This window comes from Pongo abelii, chromosome 8 (assembly GCF_028885655.2).
Source record: "Pongo abelii isolate AG06213 chromosome 8, NHGRI_mPonAbe1-v2.0_pri, whole genome shotgun sequence".
Lineage (NCBI taxonomy): Eukaryota > Metazoa > Chordata > Mammalia > Primates > Hominidae > Pongo > Pongo abelii.
In genome coordinates this window covers 28,138,229-28,154,694 of record NC_071993.2, presented here as the reverse complement: position 1 = coordinate 28,154,694, position 16,466 = coordinate 28,138,229, and the positions used below count along the sequence as shown (strand labels likewise).

At 39.7% G+C, this 16,466-nt stretch overlaps 1 long non-coding RNA gene across 4 annotated transcripts in view; it reads right to left on the bottom strand.

Moving 5' to 3' along the window:
* The window catches only part of LOC129048423 (uncharacterized), a 68,818-nt gene that overhangs the window by 11,547 nt on the left and 40,805 nt on the right, over positions 1-16,466 (bottom strand). For all 4 annotated transcript variants that reach the window (XR_010141392.1, XR_010141393.1, XR_010141394.1 and 1 more), the window contains 2 exons: positions 15,413-15,552; positions 3,943-4,285 (listed from right to left, as the gene is read on the bottom strand). This is a non-coding gene — a long non-coding RNA (uncharacterized LOC129048423). The remainder of the gene's footprint in view (positions 1-3,942; positions 4,286-15,412; positions 15,553-16,466) is intronic.

The window sequence follows — 16,466 nt, the reverse complement described above, 5'->3', positions numbered from 1 at the left end:
TTATGGTTTCATGAGTGTATAAATATGTTAAAACTGATGAAATTGTTCACTTTACATATGTGCACAATTATACCTGAATAAATCCATTGAAAATACAATAAAAAACAATATACTCTGAATTTTATGAATTAAAAAATAAATGGAACAAATTATTCACCACTTCTCTGAGCACATGCAAATAGATAACATGTCACAGAGGACATCTGTGTTTGTTTTTCTAATGAATCTCAGGTGAACACAACTGAATAAATTAAAACCTTTGGTTTATGGTACACTGTCTTCATTGGTTCATGCATAATTCTTTTCAATTTATGTTATTTGCTTGCATATATATGTATTATAATATTATAAATAGTCATGAGTGCCTGGCCAATTGGAGAGCCATAACTCTGATCATCACATCTCTTCATTTCATTCCCCAGCCTTCAAGCCCTGCTCCCAAATGACCAATCACCCTGAATTTTCTATTTAGCATTCTGTTAATTTCTTAGGATATTTTTATCTGATGACTAAAATAAATAGTTTTGTATGTTCTTTGAACTTAAAAAATATATATTTCATTCTCATAACAATATTGTTCATGATAACCAAGAGGTGAAGGCAACACAAATGTCCATCAACAGATGGAATAGATTTTAAAAATGTGGTACCTACATACAATATAATACTATTCAGTCTTAAAAAAGAATGAGGCCAGGCGCAGTGGCTCACACCTGTAATCCTAGCACTTTGGGAGGCTGATCGCTTGAGCTCAGGAGTTCAAGACCAGCATCGGTAACACGGCAAAACCCCATCTCTACTAAAAATAAAAATAATTAAAATAAAAGAAGGGTACTCTAACACGTTACAGCATGAATAAACCTTGAGAACATTATGCTAAGTGAAATAAGCCACTCCAAAAAGACAAAAACTATATGATTCTATTTATATAAGGTATTTAAAATCAAATTCAGTGAAACAGAATGAAACAGAATAATACAGTTACCAGGGACTAAAGGGTAAAGGAAAAGTGGAGGTTGTTGTTTAACAGGTATAGAGTTTCAGACTGGCAACATGAGAAAGTTCTCAAGAGCTGTTTCACAACAACGGACTATACTTACTACTGAAATGGACACTTATAATGGTCGAGATAGAATACATAAGCAGAACATGCATGAAGAAAAAAAAAGATTAAGATAGTAAATTTTTTGTAAAATGATTTTAACATAATAAAAAACAAATAAGCAAGCAAAGCAAAAAAAAGTGTAATGCTAAATATAGTCGTTTTTCACTGAACATGACCAAATTATTATTCACATTATTGTATGTGGCTGTAGTTAATTTATTTTCACAGCTGTAAAATACTAATTTTCCCTTTTCCACTTTCTTTGATTTATTTTGATGGTTTATTTGGCCTGACTCATTAACTTTCAGCATTTTTTTAAAAATGTATGCATTCAGCATGGCACAGTGGCTCACACTTGTAATCCTATAATCAGTACTTAGGGAAACAAAGTCTATCAAACACCTTTTTCCTTTTGTCTCTTGTTTGGTACATTAGGAGTCTTTACAATCTGAAGTCTTTCCTATTTCTTTAATTCTGGAGAAAGTTCCTCATTGTGTCTTTAAATATTTTCTTTTCTCCATCATTATTTTTCTCTCCTTCTGGAATCATTTTTCTGTAAAAGTTAGCACCTCTACTTCTATTCTCCACATCTCTTAACTTTTCTTTTGTATTTTCTATTTCTTTGTCTTCTATTTTCTTCTTGGGATGGTTTTCCCATCTGTTCTAGCTCATCAGTTGGGTCTTCACCTGTATCCATTCTACTATTTATACCATCTTCTATGTTTCTTATTTTAATTATCTAATTTTTCATACCTAATATTTGTACTAGGTTCCTTTGTTTTTGTGTTTCTGTTTCATATTGAAAATTTTTCTTTCCCCTCTGATGTAGTTTAGATATTTGTCCTCTCCAAATCTTAAGTTGAAATGTGATTCCAAATATTGTCCAGTATGTCCATGTTTTGTCCATTATGTCTTTTAATCTATATAATAAGTTTATTTAAATATTTCCATCCATGTGTCCTAATACTTCCAGGGATCTTTGGTTTGTTGTTTTTCTCTCAAGATAATTAAGTCCCATAAATATTTCATTATTTTGGCTAATGAAATAATTCTCTCCCAGGGATATCTTATAGTGTATGCTGAGAAAGGGCTCAAACGCCTGCAGAAGCCCACACTTGGATCTCTCATTCGAAGTGAGTGCAAGGAGTGAACAGGCATGAGCCTTAGGGTAGAAAGTCTCAGGCATCATAAAACCAAAATTAATCACCCTCCTTTGTCACTAAGCAACACCTTCAGATCAAGACTTGCTTGTTAGAATCACTTGGCAAGCTCTGAAAACGATGATGCTGAGGGCATCAGCCTAGGTCAGTTACATCAGAATCTCTGCCGGTGCGACCCAGGTAAGAATGATGGCAGTATAATAGTGGGAAGTGGGAGAGTGTGGCTCCCAGGGCTACACAGTCTCCAGATTTTTTCCCAACTCCTCACCTGATAGGTGTGTGTACCACCTTTGGGTCTTTGTCACTGGTTTCTGCAGGAAGCAGTTATCAATAATAATTGCACAGCAAAGAACGATCGGCAAGAACTGAATTTTACAAACTTTTCTTTAAACTTCTCATAGCCCAGATACCCTCTGCCTCAGACCCTAGCCACTGGGCACCCATCCACAAACTATAACCACCACCTCATTTCAAAACTTTCTTCCATTTCCATAGGAGTTTCTCCTTTGTGGGTGTTTTTTGTATTCTCTAGCATCTACATTTTTTCTCTATAATATGATTTATCCAGTTAATTTTAGAGAAAGGAGACTGCCAAAATCAGGAGGAACTATCTCTCATCAATTTTAAGGCCACAAGTTTACATTCCCAATAAACAAATATTTTTGAAACCTCCAAGCATTTCTATTTAAATAATTAGCTCCCGATGAGTCCACATCTATGCACATGTAATTAACAATTTCCCTTTCAGAAGGCATGCTTCCATTTTGGAAAAGGAAAAGGTTAGCTTCATAGTCAAAATACCTGTAGTTAAAATTTAAACTGACACATCTCTCTCATTCTTGACATCTCTATGAAATATTTTACTCTCATCAAGTATATTTCTATCCTACTCTGGGTACAATATCTCTCATCATTATCCTTTTTGATAAAAGTGAAAAGAGGATGTCTTTGTTATTGATATGCTTCATTCTTCACTGTTGTCCCAAATCCCACCAGGTTTTAAAAATAGCATAGGTCTCAGAAATTTACTCTATATACGTCCTTATCTTTCTCTAGTCAACTTAGAATGTTTAGCATGTGGGAAAATTTCCCTTTCCTCTCTAATAGAATTCAGATATTAATAATGTTAATATTTTTCCCCTCCAAATCTTATGTTGAAATGTGATCCCAAGTGTTGGAGGTGGGGCTTAGTGGGAGGTCATGGGGGCAGATCCCTCATGAATGGCTTGGCGCCCTCCCCACAGTCATAAGTTCACATAAGATCTGGTGGTTAAAGATTCTGGAACCTCTTGCACCCTCTGTCTTGCCTCCTCTCTTATGGTGTGCCACATCCGGCTCCTCTTGCCTTCCACTATGACTGTACATGTCCTGAGGCCCACATTAGAAACTGATGCTGGCACCATGCTTCTTGAGCAGCCTGCAGAACCATGAGTCAAATAAGCCTATTTTCCTCATAAAATTACCCAGTCTCCGCTATTTCTTCATAGCAGTGCAAAATGGACTCATATATCCTTTATAAGACTAATTGCCTCTAAAATCTCCTGCTCCCTTGAAATCATGCACAGCTTGGCTAAAAAGCCACATGCTATTCTTTTCCAGACATTTGTAGTCTATGTTTCTATGCTGCATAAGAAATTACTACAAACATGGGAGCTTGAATCAGCACACAACTATTACCTCAGAGTTTCTGCAGGTCACACATCTGGACACGGCATAGCTTGGTCCTCCTCAGAAGGTCTTACAAGGCTACATTCAAGGTGTTGGCCAGGACTGGCTCTCAACTGGAGGCTCAGCTAGGGAAGGATTTGCTTCCCAATTCCTTTTGGCAGCAATGAGTTCCATGTGGCTTTAGGAGTTCTGGCAGCTTGCTTCTTCACAGCCAGCAAGGGAGAGAGAACGTCTGTGGAGCCAGCCAGCTAGCAAGACACAGTCATATAACATCACATAATCATGGGAATGATGTGCCATTCCATTTGCCATATTCTGTTGTTTAGGAGCAAGTTATGGGTCTGGTCTACACCTGAGAAGAAAACAATTACACAAAGGCTTGAATACCAAGAGGAAGTGGTCGTGGGACCACCTTAAAGTTTATCTGCCACACCACTACTACGTCAATCCCATAAAATTTCATCTCCCCCAAGCCAATGGACCTGCCTCCCAGACCTCCTGATGTTTGATAGAAGATAACTCTCAGCAGGCTAGAAACATCTGGGGATTTTCATTCAGTAACTGACAAGGAGTGACTGCTTTCTACTTTGATTTAATTATAATATGTCGGAGCCAAGATGGCCGAATAGGAACAGCTCCGGTCTACAGCTCCCAGTGCCAGCGACGCAGAAGACGGGTGATTTCTGCATTTCCATCTGAGGTACCGTGTTCATCTCACTAGGGAGTGCCAGACAGTGGGCGCAGGTCAGTGGGTGAGCGCACCGTGCGCCAGCCGAAGCAGGGGCGAGGCATTGCCTCACTCGGGAAGCGCAAGGGGTCAGGGAGTTCCCTTTCCAGGGGTGACAGACGGCACCTGGAAAGTCGGGCCACTCCCACCCGAATACTGTGTTTTTCCGACGGGCTTAGGAAACGGTGCCCCAGGAGAGTATAGCCCGCACCTGGCTCAGAGGGTCCTACGCCCACGGAGTCTCACTGATTGCTAGCACAGCAGTCAGAGACCAAACAGCAAGTCGGCAGCGAGGCTGGGGGAGGAGCGCCCGCCATTGCCCAGGCTTGCTTAGGTAAACAAAGCAGCCTGGAAGCTTGAACTGGGTGGAGCCCACCACAGCTCAAGGAGGCCTGCCTGCCTCTGTAGGCTCCACCTCTGGGGGCAGGGCACAGACAAACAAAAAGACAGCAGTAACCTCTGCAGACTTGAATGTCCCTGTCTGACAGCTTTGAGGAGAGCAGTGGTTCTCCCAGCACGCAGCTGGAGATCTGAGAACGGGCAGACTGCCTCCTCAAGTGGGTCCCTGACCCCTGACCCCCAAGCAGCCTAACCGGGAGGCACCCCCCAGCAGGGGCAGACTGACACCTCACACGGCCGGCCAGGTACTCCAACAGACCTGCAGCTGAGGGTCCTGTCTGTTAGAAGGAAAACTAGCAGAAAGGACATCCACACCAAAAACCCATCTGTACATCACCATCATCAAAGACCAAAAGTAGATAAAACCACAAAGATGGGGAAAAAACAGAGCAGAAAAACTGGAAACTCTAAAATGCAGAGCACCTCTCCTCCTCCAAAGGAACGCAGTTCCTCACCAGCAACGGAACAAAGCTGGACGGAGAATGACTTTGATGAGCTGAGAGAAGAAGGCTTCAGACGATCAAATTACTCCGAGCTACGGGAGGATATTCAAACCAAAGGCAAAGAAGTTGAAAACTTTGAAAAAAATTTAGAAGAATGTATAACTAGAATAACCAATACAGAGAAGTGCTTAAAGGAGCTGATGGAGCTGAAAACCAAGGCTCGAGAACTACGTGAAGAATGCAGAAGCCTCAGGAGCCGATGCGATCAAATGGAAGAAAGGGTATCAGCCCTGGAAGATGAAATGAATGAAATGAAGCGAGAAGGGAAGTTTAGAGAAAAAAGAATAAAAAGAAATGAGCAAAGCCTCCAAGAAATGTGGGACTATGTGAAAAGACCAAATCTACGTCTGATTGGTGTACCTGAAAGTGACGGGGAGAATGGAAACAAGTTGGAAAACACTCTGCAGGATATTATCCAGGAGAACTTCCCCAATCTAGCAAGACAGGGCAACATTCAGATTCAGGAAATACAGAGAACGCCACAGAGATACTCCTCGAGAAGAGCAACTCCAAGACACATAATTGTCAGATTCACCAAAGTTGAAATGAAGGAAAAAATGTTAAGGGCAGCCAGAGAGAAAGGTCGGGTTACCATCAAAGGGAAGCCCATCAGACTAACAGCGGATCTCTCGGCAGAAACCCTACAAGCCAGAAGAGAGTGGGGGCCAATATTCAACATTCTTAAAGAAAAGAATTTTCAACCCAGAATTTCATATCCTGCCAAACTAAGCTTCATAAGTGAAGGAGAAATAAAATACTTTACAGACAAGCAAATGCTAAGAGATTTTGTCACCACCAGGCCTGCCCTAAAAGAGCTCCTGAAGGAAGCACTAAACATGGAAAGGCACAACCGGTACCAGCCACTGCAAAATCATACCGAATTGTAAAGACCATCGAGACTAGGAAGGGACTGCATCAACTAATGAGCAAAATAACCAGCTAATATCATAATGACAGGATCAGATACACACATAACAATATTAACTTTAAATGTAAATGGACTAAATGCTCCAATTAAAAGACACAGACTGGCAAATTGGATAAAGACTCAAGACCCATCAGTGTGCTGTATTCAGGAAACCCATCTCACGTGCAGAGACACACATAGGCTCAAAATAAAAGGATGGAGGAAGATCTACCAAGCAAATGGAAAACAAAAAAAGGCAGGGGTTGCAATCCTAGTCTCTGATAAAACAGACTTTAAACCAACAAAGATCAAAAGAGACAAAGAAGGCCATTACATAATGGTAAAGGGATTAATTCAACAAGAAGAGCTAACTAACCTAAATATATATGCACCCAATACAGGAGCACCCAGATTCATAAAGCAAGTCCTGAGTGACCTACAAAGAGACTTAGACTCCCAAACATTAATAATGGGAGACTTTAACACCCCACTGTCAACATTAGACAGATCAACGAGACAGAAAATCAACAAGGATACCCAGGAATTGAACTCAGCTCTGCACCAAGCAGACCTAATAGACATCTACAGAACTCTCCACCCCAAATCAACAGAATATACATTTTTTTCAGCACCACACCACACCTATTCCAAAATTGACCATATACTTGGAAGTAAAGCTCTCCTCAATAAATGTAAAAGAACAGAAATTATAACAAACTATCTCTCAGATCACAGTGCAATCAAGCTAGAACTCGGGATTAAGAATCTCACTCAAAACCGCTCAACTACGTGGAAACTGAACAACCTGCTCCTGAATGACTACTGGGTACATAACGAAATGAAGGCAGAAATAAAGATGTTCTTTGAAACCAACGAGAACCAAGATACAACATACCAGAATCTCTGGGATGCATTCAAAGCAGTGTGTAGAGGGAAATTTATAGCACTAAATGCCCACAAGAGAAAGCAGGAAAGATCCAAAATTGACACCCTAACATCACAATTAAAAGAACTAGAAAAGCAAGAGCAAACACATTCAAAAGCTAGCAGAAGGCAAGAAATAACTAAAATCAGAGCAGAACTGAAGGAAATAGAGACACAAAAAACCCTTCAAAAAATAAATGAATCCAGGAGCTGGTTTTTTGAGAGGATCAACAAAATTGATAGACCGCTAGCAAGGTTAATAAAGAAAAAAAGAGAGAAGAATCAAATAGATGCAATAAAAAATGATAAAGGGGATATCACCACTGATCCCACAGAAATACAAACTACCATCAGAGAATATTACAAACACCTCTATGCAAATAAACTAGAAAATCTAGAAGAAATGGATAAATTCCTCAACACATACACCCTCCCAAGACTAAACCAGGAAGAAGTTGAATCTCTGAATAGACCAATAACAGGAGCTGAAATTGTGGCAATAATCAATAGCTTACCAACCAAAAAAAGTCCAGGACCAGATGGGTTCACAGCCGAATTCTACCAGAGGTACAAGGAGGAGCTGGTACCATTCCTTCTGAAACTATTCCAATCAATAGAAAAAGAGGGAATCCTCCCTAACTCATTTTATGAGGCCAGCATCATCCTGATACCAAAGCCTGGCAGAGACACAACCAAAAAAGAGAATTTTAGACCAATATCCTTGATGAACATTGATGCAAAAATCCTCAATAAAATACTGGCAAACAGAATCCAGCAGCACATCAAAAAGCTTATCCACCATGATCAAGTGGGCTTCATCCCTGGGATGCAAGGCTGGTTCAATATACGCAAATCAATAAATGTAATCCAGCATATAAACAGAACCAAAGTCAAAAACCACATGATTATCTCAATAGATGCAGAAAAGGCCTTTGACAAAATTCAACAACCCTTCATGCTAAAAACTCTCAATAAATTAGGTATTGATGGGACGTATCTCAAAATTATAAGAGCTATTTATGACAAACCCACAGCCAATATCATACTGAATGGGCAAAAACTGGAAGCATTCCCTTTGAAAACTGGCACAAGACAGGGATGCCCTCTCTCACCACTTCTATTCAACATAGTGTTGGAAGTTCTGGCCAGGGCAATTAGGCAAGAGAAGGAAATCAAGGGTATTCAATTAGGAAAAGAGGAAGTCAAATTGTCCCTGTTTGCAGATGACATGATAGTATATCTAGAAAACCCCATTGTCTCAGCCCAAAATCTCCTTAAGCTGATAAGCAACTTCAGCAAAGTCTCAGGATACAAAATCAATGTACAAAAATCACAAGCATTCTTATACACCAATAACAGACAAACAGAGAGCCAAATCATGAGTGAACTCCCATTCACAATTGCTTCAAAGAGAATAAAATACCTAGGAATCCAACTTACAAGGGATGTGAAGGACCTCTTCAAGGAGAACTACAAACCACTGCTCAAGGAAATAAAAGAGGATACAAACAAATGGAAGAACATTCCATGCTCATGGGTAGGAAGAATCAATATCATGAAAATGGCCATCCTTCCCAAGGTAATTTACAGATTCAATGCCATCCCCATCAAGTTACCAATGACTTTCTTCACAGAATTGGAAAAAACTACTTTAAAGTTCATATGGAATCAAAAAAGAGCCCGCATAGCCAAGTCAATCCTAAGCCAAAAGAACAAAGCTGGAGGCATCACGCTACCTGACTTCAAACTATACTACAAGGCTACAGTAACCAAAACAGCATGGTACTGGTACCAAAACAGAGATATAGATCAATGGAACAGAACAGAGCCCTCAGAAATAATGCCACATATCTACAACTATCTGATCTTTGACAAACCTGACAAAAACAAGAAATGGGGAAAGGATTCCCTATTTAATAAATGGTGCTGGGAAAACTGGCTAGCCATATGTAGAAAGCTGAAACTGGATCCCTTCCTTACACCTTATACAAAAATTAATTCAAGATGGATTAAAGACTTAAATGTTAGACCTAAAACCATAAAAACCCTAGAAGAAAACCTAGGCAATACCATTCAGGACATAGGCATGGGCAAGGACTTCATGTCTAAAACTCCAAAAGCAATGGCAACAAAAGCCAAAATTGACAAATGGGATCTAATTAAACTAAAGAGCTTCTGCACAGCAAAGGAAACTACCATCAGAGTGAACAGGCAACCTACAAAATGGGAGAAAATTTTCGCAACCTACTCATCTGACAAAGGGCTAATATCCAGAATCTACAATGAACTCCAACAAATTTACAAGAAAAAAACAAACAACCCCATCAAAAAGTGGGCGAAGGACATGAACAGACACTTCTCAAAAGAAGACATTTATGCAGCCAAAAAACACATGAAAAAATGCTCACCATCACTGGCCATCAGAGAAATGCAAATCAAAACTACAATGAGATACCATCTCACACCAGTTAGAATGACAATCATTAAAAAGTCAGGAAACAACAGGTGCTGGAGAGGATGTGGAGAAATAGGAACACTTTTACACTGTTGGTGGGATTGTAAACTAGTTCAACCCTTGTGGAAGTCAGTGTGGCGATTCCTCAGGGATCTAGAACTAGAAATTCCATTTGACCCAGCCATCTCATTACTGGGTATATACCCAAAGGACTATAAATCATGCTGCTATAAAGACACATGCACACGTATGTTTATTGCGGCATTATTCACAATAGCAAAGACTTGGAACCAACCCAAATGTCCAACAATGATAGACTGGATTAAGAAAATGTGGCACATATACACCATGGAATACTATGCAGCCATAAAAAATGATGAGTTCACGTCCTTTGTAGGGACATGGATGAAATTGGAAATCATCATTCTCAGTAAACTATCGCAAGAACAAAAAACCAAACACCGCATATTCTCACTCATAGGTGGGAATTGAACAATGAGAACACATGGACACAGGAAGGGGAACATCACACTTTGGGGACTGTTTTGGGGTGGGGGGAGGGGGGAGGGATAGCATTGGGAGATATACCTAATGCTAAATGATGAGTTGGTGGGTGCAGCGCACCAGCATGGCACATGAATACATATGTAACTTACCTGCACATTGCGTACATGTACCATAGAGCCTAAAGTATAATAATAATAATAATAATAATAATAATAATAAAATAAAAAAATTAAAAATATATATATATATGGTATATATAATTATATATTATACTATATGTTATAAATAGTATATATATAATTATACTATTTATAATACTATTATAGTACTATTATACTGTTATAGTACTATTATAATATATAGTACAATATATAATATGCTATTATATATTATTATATATAATATGCTACTATATATTATTATATATAATATGCTACTATATATTATTATATATAATATATTATAAAAAAAAAAATAATAATTATAATATGTCAAAAATTAAATGTCCAGGGATTATTAGGATTTAAGTGTGGATGCATGCAATGGAGACATGAAATAAAGTGACTTAAACCAAACTGAGTTTTATTCCTTTCTTGCAGAAGAGTCCAGAATTAAGCCGCTCAAGGGGCTCTATTCCTCGCAGTTACCAGGGACCATGGCTGTTTCTATCTTGTTGTTCTGCTATCCATAGAGCATTGTCCTCATGACGTGGTCCAAGATGGTTTGCTGTCAGGTTTATATTTTAGTAGGATACAGGAAGGGAGGAAGGCACATACTGGAAATTTTGTGCACTACTTCCTCTTGAATCTTTTTGACAAAAATCACTTATGTAGAAGTACCTACCAAGGGAGACTAAACCACATAGACTTTATTCTGAGTAGTCATGTCTTTGGCCAAAAGATCAGAGATTCTCTCACCAAAGGAAAATAAATCAGGAGAAATAGAAACCAGAAGACAACCAGGATTAGTGAACTCCACGAAAGTAATTATTTTTTATTTTATTTTATTTTATTTATTTATTTATTTTGTACAGATGGGGTCTCACTGTTTCCAGGCCGGTCTTGAACTCCTGGCCTCAAGTAATCATCATGCCTTGGCCTCCCAAAGTGCTGGGATTCCAGGCAGGAGCCACCACAATCTGCTTAATGTGAATCTTTTTTTTTTTTTTTTTTTTTTGAGACGGCGTTTTGCTCTTGTTGCCCAGGCTGGCATGCAATGGCATGATCTCGGCTCACTGCAACCTCTGCCACCCAGGTTCAAACGATTCTCCTACTTCAAACTCCCAAGTAGCTGAGATTACAGGCATGTGCCACCATGCCCAGCTAATTTTGTATTTTCAGTAGAGATGGAGTTTCACCATGTTGGCCAGGCTGGTCTCGAACTCCTGACGTCACGTGATCTGCAGGTCTCACCTCCCAAAGTGCTGGGATTATAGAAGTGAGCCATCATGCCCGGCCCTAATGTGAATGTTAACTCCACTTAGGAATCATTTTTCCCCCAGTTTTCCCCTCAGTTAGGTAAAAGAAATCCTTTTATTGAAATATCCCCAGACCTACTACATGGCCCAATCAAATTCTGCTCCCTAAAATGCAATATTTTAAGAACAAAATAAAATATTTTATTTTAAAATAAAAATTTTAAAGGCATTCATTTATTGGACAACAGGGTCAAAGGAAAACGCAAAATGTGTGCCACGGTGCTGATCGCAGTTTAATATTTTGGGTTTTCCCACATCCTTTTGGCTTCAGAATTAGGACCTGCCCTTCCCACGTCTCTCCCCTCCATTGTGCTTTCGTTGGAAACAGGGATTTACTTCTCTTTGGTTATTCTGAGACCTACAGAGAATAGGACTGGGACCTATTTTGAGAAGTAAAATAAAATAATATTATGAATTGAAATGCTTTTGTGGTCCACTTAGCAGTGATTGGGCAAGAATTTCATCTTAATTTTTTTGTAGTACTTATAATTTGAGTGCATTTTGGACACATGTTACATTTGCATAGCTCTCCAGGTGACATAATTACAAATTCCTGAACGCTTGATTCTTGGTTGCGCTATGCACCTGCAGAGGAGCCCTGAAGTCATGTGGGAATATAGATGTGTAACATAACAAAGGTATTGAAATACAACCCTAAAAGTTGATAGTGGTTTGCTCTGAGTAGAGAGATGGGGCAGAATTGGAATAAGTGGAGGAGGTCTCATGTGGAAGGCTAAACAATACCCCCACAAGAATGTCCACATTCGAATCCCCAGAACCTGTGAATATATTATCTTACGTGGCAAAAGTGACTTTATAGATATGATTAAGTTAAGGATCTTGAGCTGGGGAGACTCTTTGGGTGGACTCTAAATGTAATCACAAGGATCCTTATAAGAGGTAGGCAGAGGGAGATTTTACAAGGAAGAGAAAGTGAGGTGACACTGAGATCAGAGGTGGGAGGGGTGATGTGATGTGATGTGACCACAAGCCAAGGAATGAGGATATCCCCCAAAAGATGAAAAAGCCAAGGAAATGGATTCTCCCCAAAGCCCCCAGTGAGTGCTGCCTGATTGACTTTTTGAATTTGGCCCAGGGAACTCCATTAAAGACTAACGGCCTTCAGAACTGTAAAAGAATGAATCCAAGTTGCTTTAAGCCACCAAGATTATGGTAATTTATATGGTGACTAAAGAAGTCACCAGATAATAGAAAAATGGTAGAAAAGAAGCATTTGTTTTTCCTTCTATCACTGCCTCTTATAGACTTTAGCTTCTTCATGATCTCCATCAATAGGGAACTAACATGGTTTAACTTTTTACCTTGATCCTTCCTAAATGTTTGAGTTTTTTATAACAAGTATATATTATCTTCATAATTACAAAGTAATAAAGAGGAAAAATGATAACTTCTCATCATTAAAATGATTATTTTACTTTGTGAATTTTTTAAACATGTGTATTACATGTCCAAAACCAATTTTAAAATGACCTGAAAGATGCAGATTTACATTGTTGTCTCTTCATCATTCCATGGTCTGATTTGTACAGGTGGCTGTGAGTATCATGGGGGCCAACCAGCGTTGGAATTTTGCCTTTGGCAACTTTATTTTTGTTTTTGATGTTATTGTATGTTTTTTTTTTTTTTTTTTTTTTGAGGCGGAGTCTCGCTGTCGCCCAGGCTGGAGTGCAGTGGCGCGATCTCGGCTCACTGCAGGCTCCGCCCCCCAGGGTTCACGCCATTCTCCTGCCTCAGCCTCCCGAGTAGCTGGGACTACAGGCACCTGCCACCTCGCCCAGCTAATTTTTTGTATTTTTAGTAGAGACGGGGTTTTGCTGTGTTAGCCAGGATGGTCTCGATCTCCTGACCTCGTGATCCGCCCGCCTCGGCCTCCCAAAGTGCTGGGATTACAGGCGTGAGCCACCGCGCCCGGCCTATTGTATGTTTTTTGCTTGTTTGGTTTCCTGTAATGATGTTCCTGGTGCTATTATAGCATGGTGGTGGTGTATGATGGTCTACCAAGAAGAGAGGACTATGATTTCAATTGTTTCTCTGCATGAACCAGCCACCAAGAATTTCAACAACTTTTTAAAATCAGGGCCAGGCATGGTGGCTCATGCTTGTAATTCCAGCACTTTGGGAGGCTGAGGCAGGAGGATCACTTGAGGCCAGGAGTTTAAGACCAGCCTGGGCAACACAACAAGACCTCGTCTCTTTAAAAATGTTTTAAATTAGCTGGGCCTGGGGGTGCATGCCTGTAGTCCTAGATACTCAGGAGGCTGAGGTGGGAAGATTGCTTGAGCCCAGGAGTTCCAGGCTGCAGTAAGCTATGATTGTACCACTACACTCCAGCCTAAGCAATAGAACAAGACCTTGTTCATAAAATATAAAAATAATGAAAAGTTTCAGATTAAAAAAAATTGTAGTGAACATAGGCTTTCATTTGATAAGGGTATTCATAGCTTTCCTCCTAGCTTTTCCCTTTGCTACTGCTAGTTCAAAGGTCCAGAAATAGCCCCAAGTAAATCTCATCTAGTTTCTTTCCTGATCTATTTCTTATAGTAACACTCAGCCCCTGAAGATTGGGGACATCCCCTAGTACTAAAGAGCCCCATGCTTCAAAGAAGTCACCAGATAATAGAAAAATGGTAGAAAAGAAGCATTTGTTTTTCCTTCCATCACTGCCTCTTATACACTTTAGCTTCTCCATGATCTCCAGCAGGAAGATGGGACCACAGTAGGTGAGACTCCCCAGTGATCCATGGATGCTTCCAGATGCATCCTTTGCAGTGTTGTTCCCCTCCCTCATCACCAGAATGTCTTTTTCTTAATTCCAAAAATACTGCACCGCTTTCTTAGAAAAGGAAAAGACCCGTGACTCTCCCATCTTCCTTCACTTGATCCAAACTGTAATGTATGCAGCAGGAATTCTGTGACATTTGTACAGTGCATTGTTCCTACTTTAAAGACTTGTCTAATTTTGTCCCCCAGATAGTATTTATTTGATCTTTCTTTTGAAGGCATTTTGGGGTAACAAACCGGGAATCAGTAATATGTAAGCTTACTCTTATACTTTCATATTCCTTGGTTATCTAAACTTTCTAACTTTTCTTAAGTGAATCTATATTATTTGTATAATTTTAAAATACATTTTACTTAAATTTACTTAAAAATAAATATTATTAAATTTCATTAAATAAGACTTTCCAATCAATTAATTCCTACAGTAAATATTTGAACTTATAAAATATTCCAGATGATATTAGCTAAGTTCTAATTATCAGTTTAAATAGAGCCTCCTTTGTTCCTTTTACTGTTATTATGATGATTATATCAACCAAGCAGAATGCACCTCTGCTCAGGAAAATTTAGGTGAAAATGATAAAATTAATAGGTTTTTATTCTACCCTGAGGTATTCTTCTTGAGTCTTTTCAATCCAGACTATTATAAACAGGAAAAACATCAGCATTTAGATTAACAGCTGGATTTTGTTTAAAATATTTTCTTAATTATAATCTATTTAATTTTTTGCAGTCTAAGGGAGTTTTGATGTTATTGTTATTGGAGAAAATCTCTTACTTGTGTTTCTTATATGACAATCTTGTGTTTCTGGAATACAGAGCTGAAAAATATGGTGGCAATTGCTCTGGAAAGCTTGTCTTCTTACTTGGCTCTTTCAAATTTTGCACCCAAGCAATAATTCTCTTCAGGGGTCAGTCCTGAAAAATATATCAAATCTCACCAAATCATGTAGAAACAGAAGTTCCCCAAACTGGAAGAAGCCTAAAAAATCTTGGGGAAGTGTCACAAAAAGCAAGTAGATATGCTTGGGTGTTTACTTCCTCCTGAAACTTAGAAAGATTTTTAGCAGCATAAAAGTTACATGAACTCAGGATTCTGGTTTTTCTCACTTTTCTGCATTTTGGGAGACTGGAGACAAAGTGCAGTTAGACCCAGCATAGCAATAACTCTCCGGGAGCTTTACCATTTCAACAGAGACCAATTTTGATTTTAGCACAATGCTATACATTTAGCATTGGATTGCTCCTGAAGGACCTGAGAGACACCCCAAATACTGAGTGGCCAAACTGCAGAAGTGGGAAAGGGAGACCCTCCACTCCCAAACACACACCCCCAGTGGGGAAAATGAAGGTCTAGTTTGTGGGAGAAGTTTCCAACCTTACTTGGAGCTGAGTCTATTTAGAGAGCCGAGCAAAATACAGGTGTAGAGGAAGCAGCAGGAAAGGCCCTGGGAGCTCACTGGGTCCCCAAGCAGGCCATTCCTGCCTGGCACCACAGGGACCCTTCTGGAGGGTGGCCAGAGGTACAGGCGAAAATGCCACAGCAAGAAAGAAGTCTCCAGCTGAACTTTGTAACAATTTGAACTAGACAAGAAGCCTCCTGGCCAGAACTTGGGGGAGGGCGCGAATCCAGTGTGCAGACTCCACAGGTGGGAGAAGAACCAAAGCCCTGTTCTTTTGCAGCTTGGAGGTGGGTAGCTGGGGGCAAGTTCTCAAGCCTGGCTCACCCACTGCCTGAAGACAGACTTGGGGCTGTTGGGGGTACACAGTGGGAGTGAGACTGGCCTTTCAGATTGCACAGAAGCTGGGTGAGGCCTGTGACTGCTGGCTTT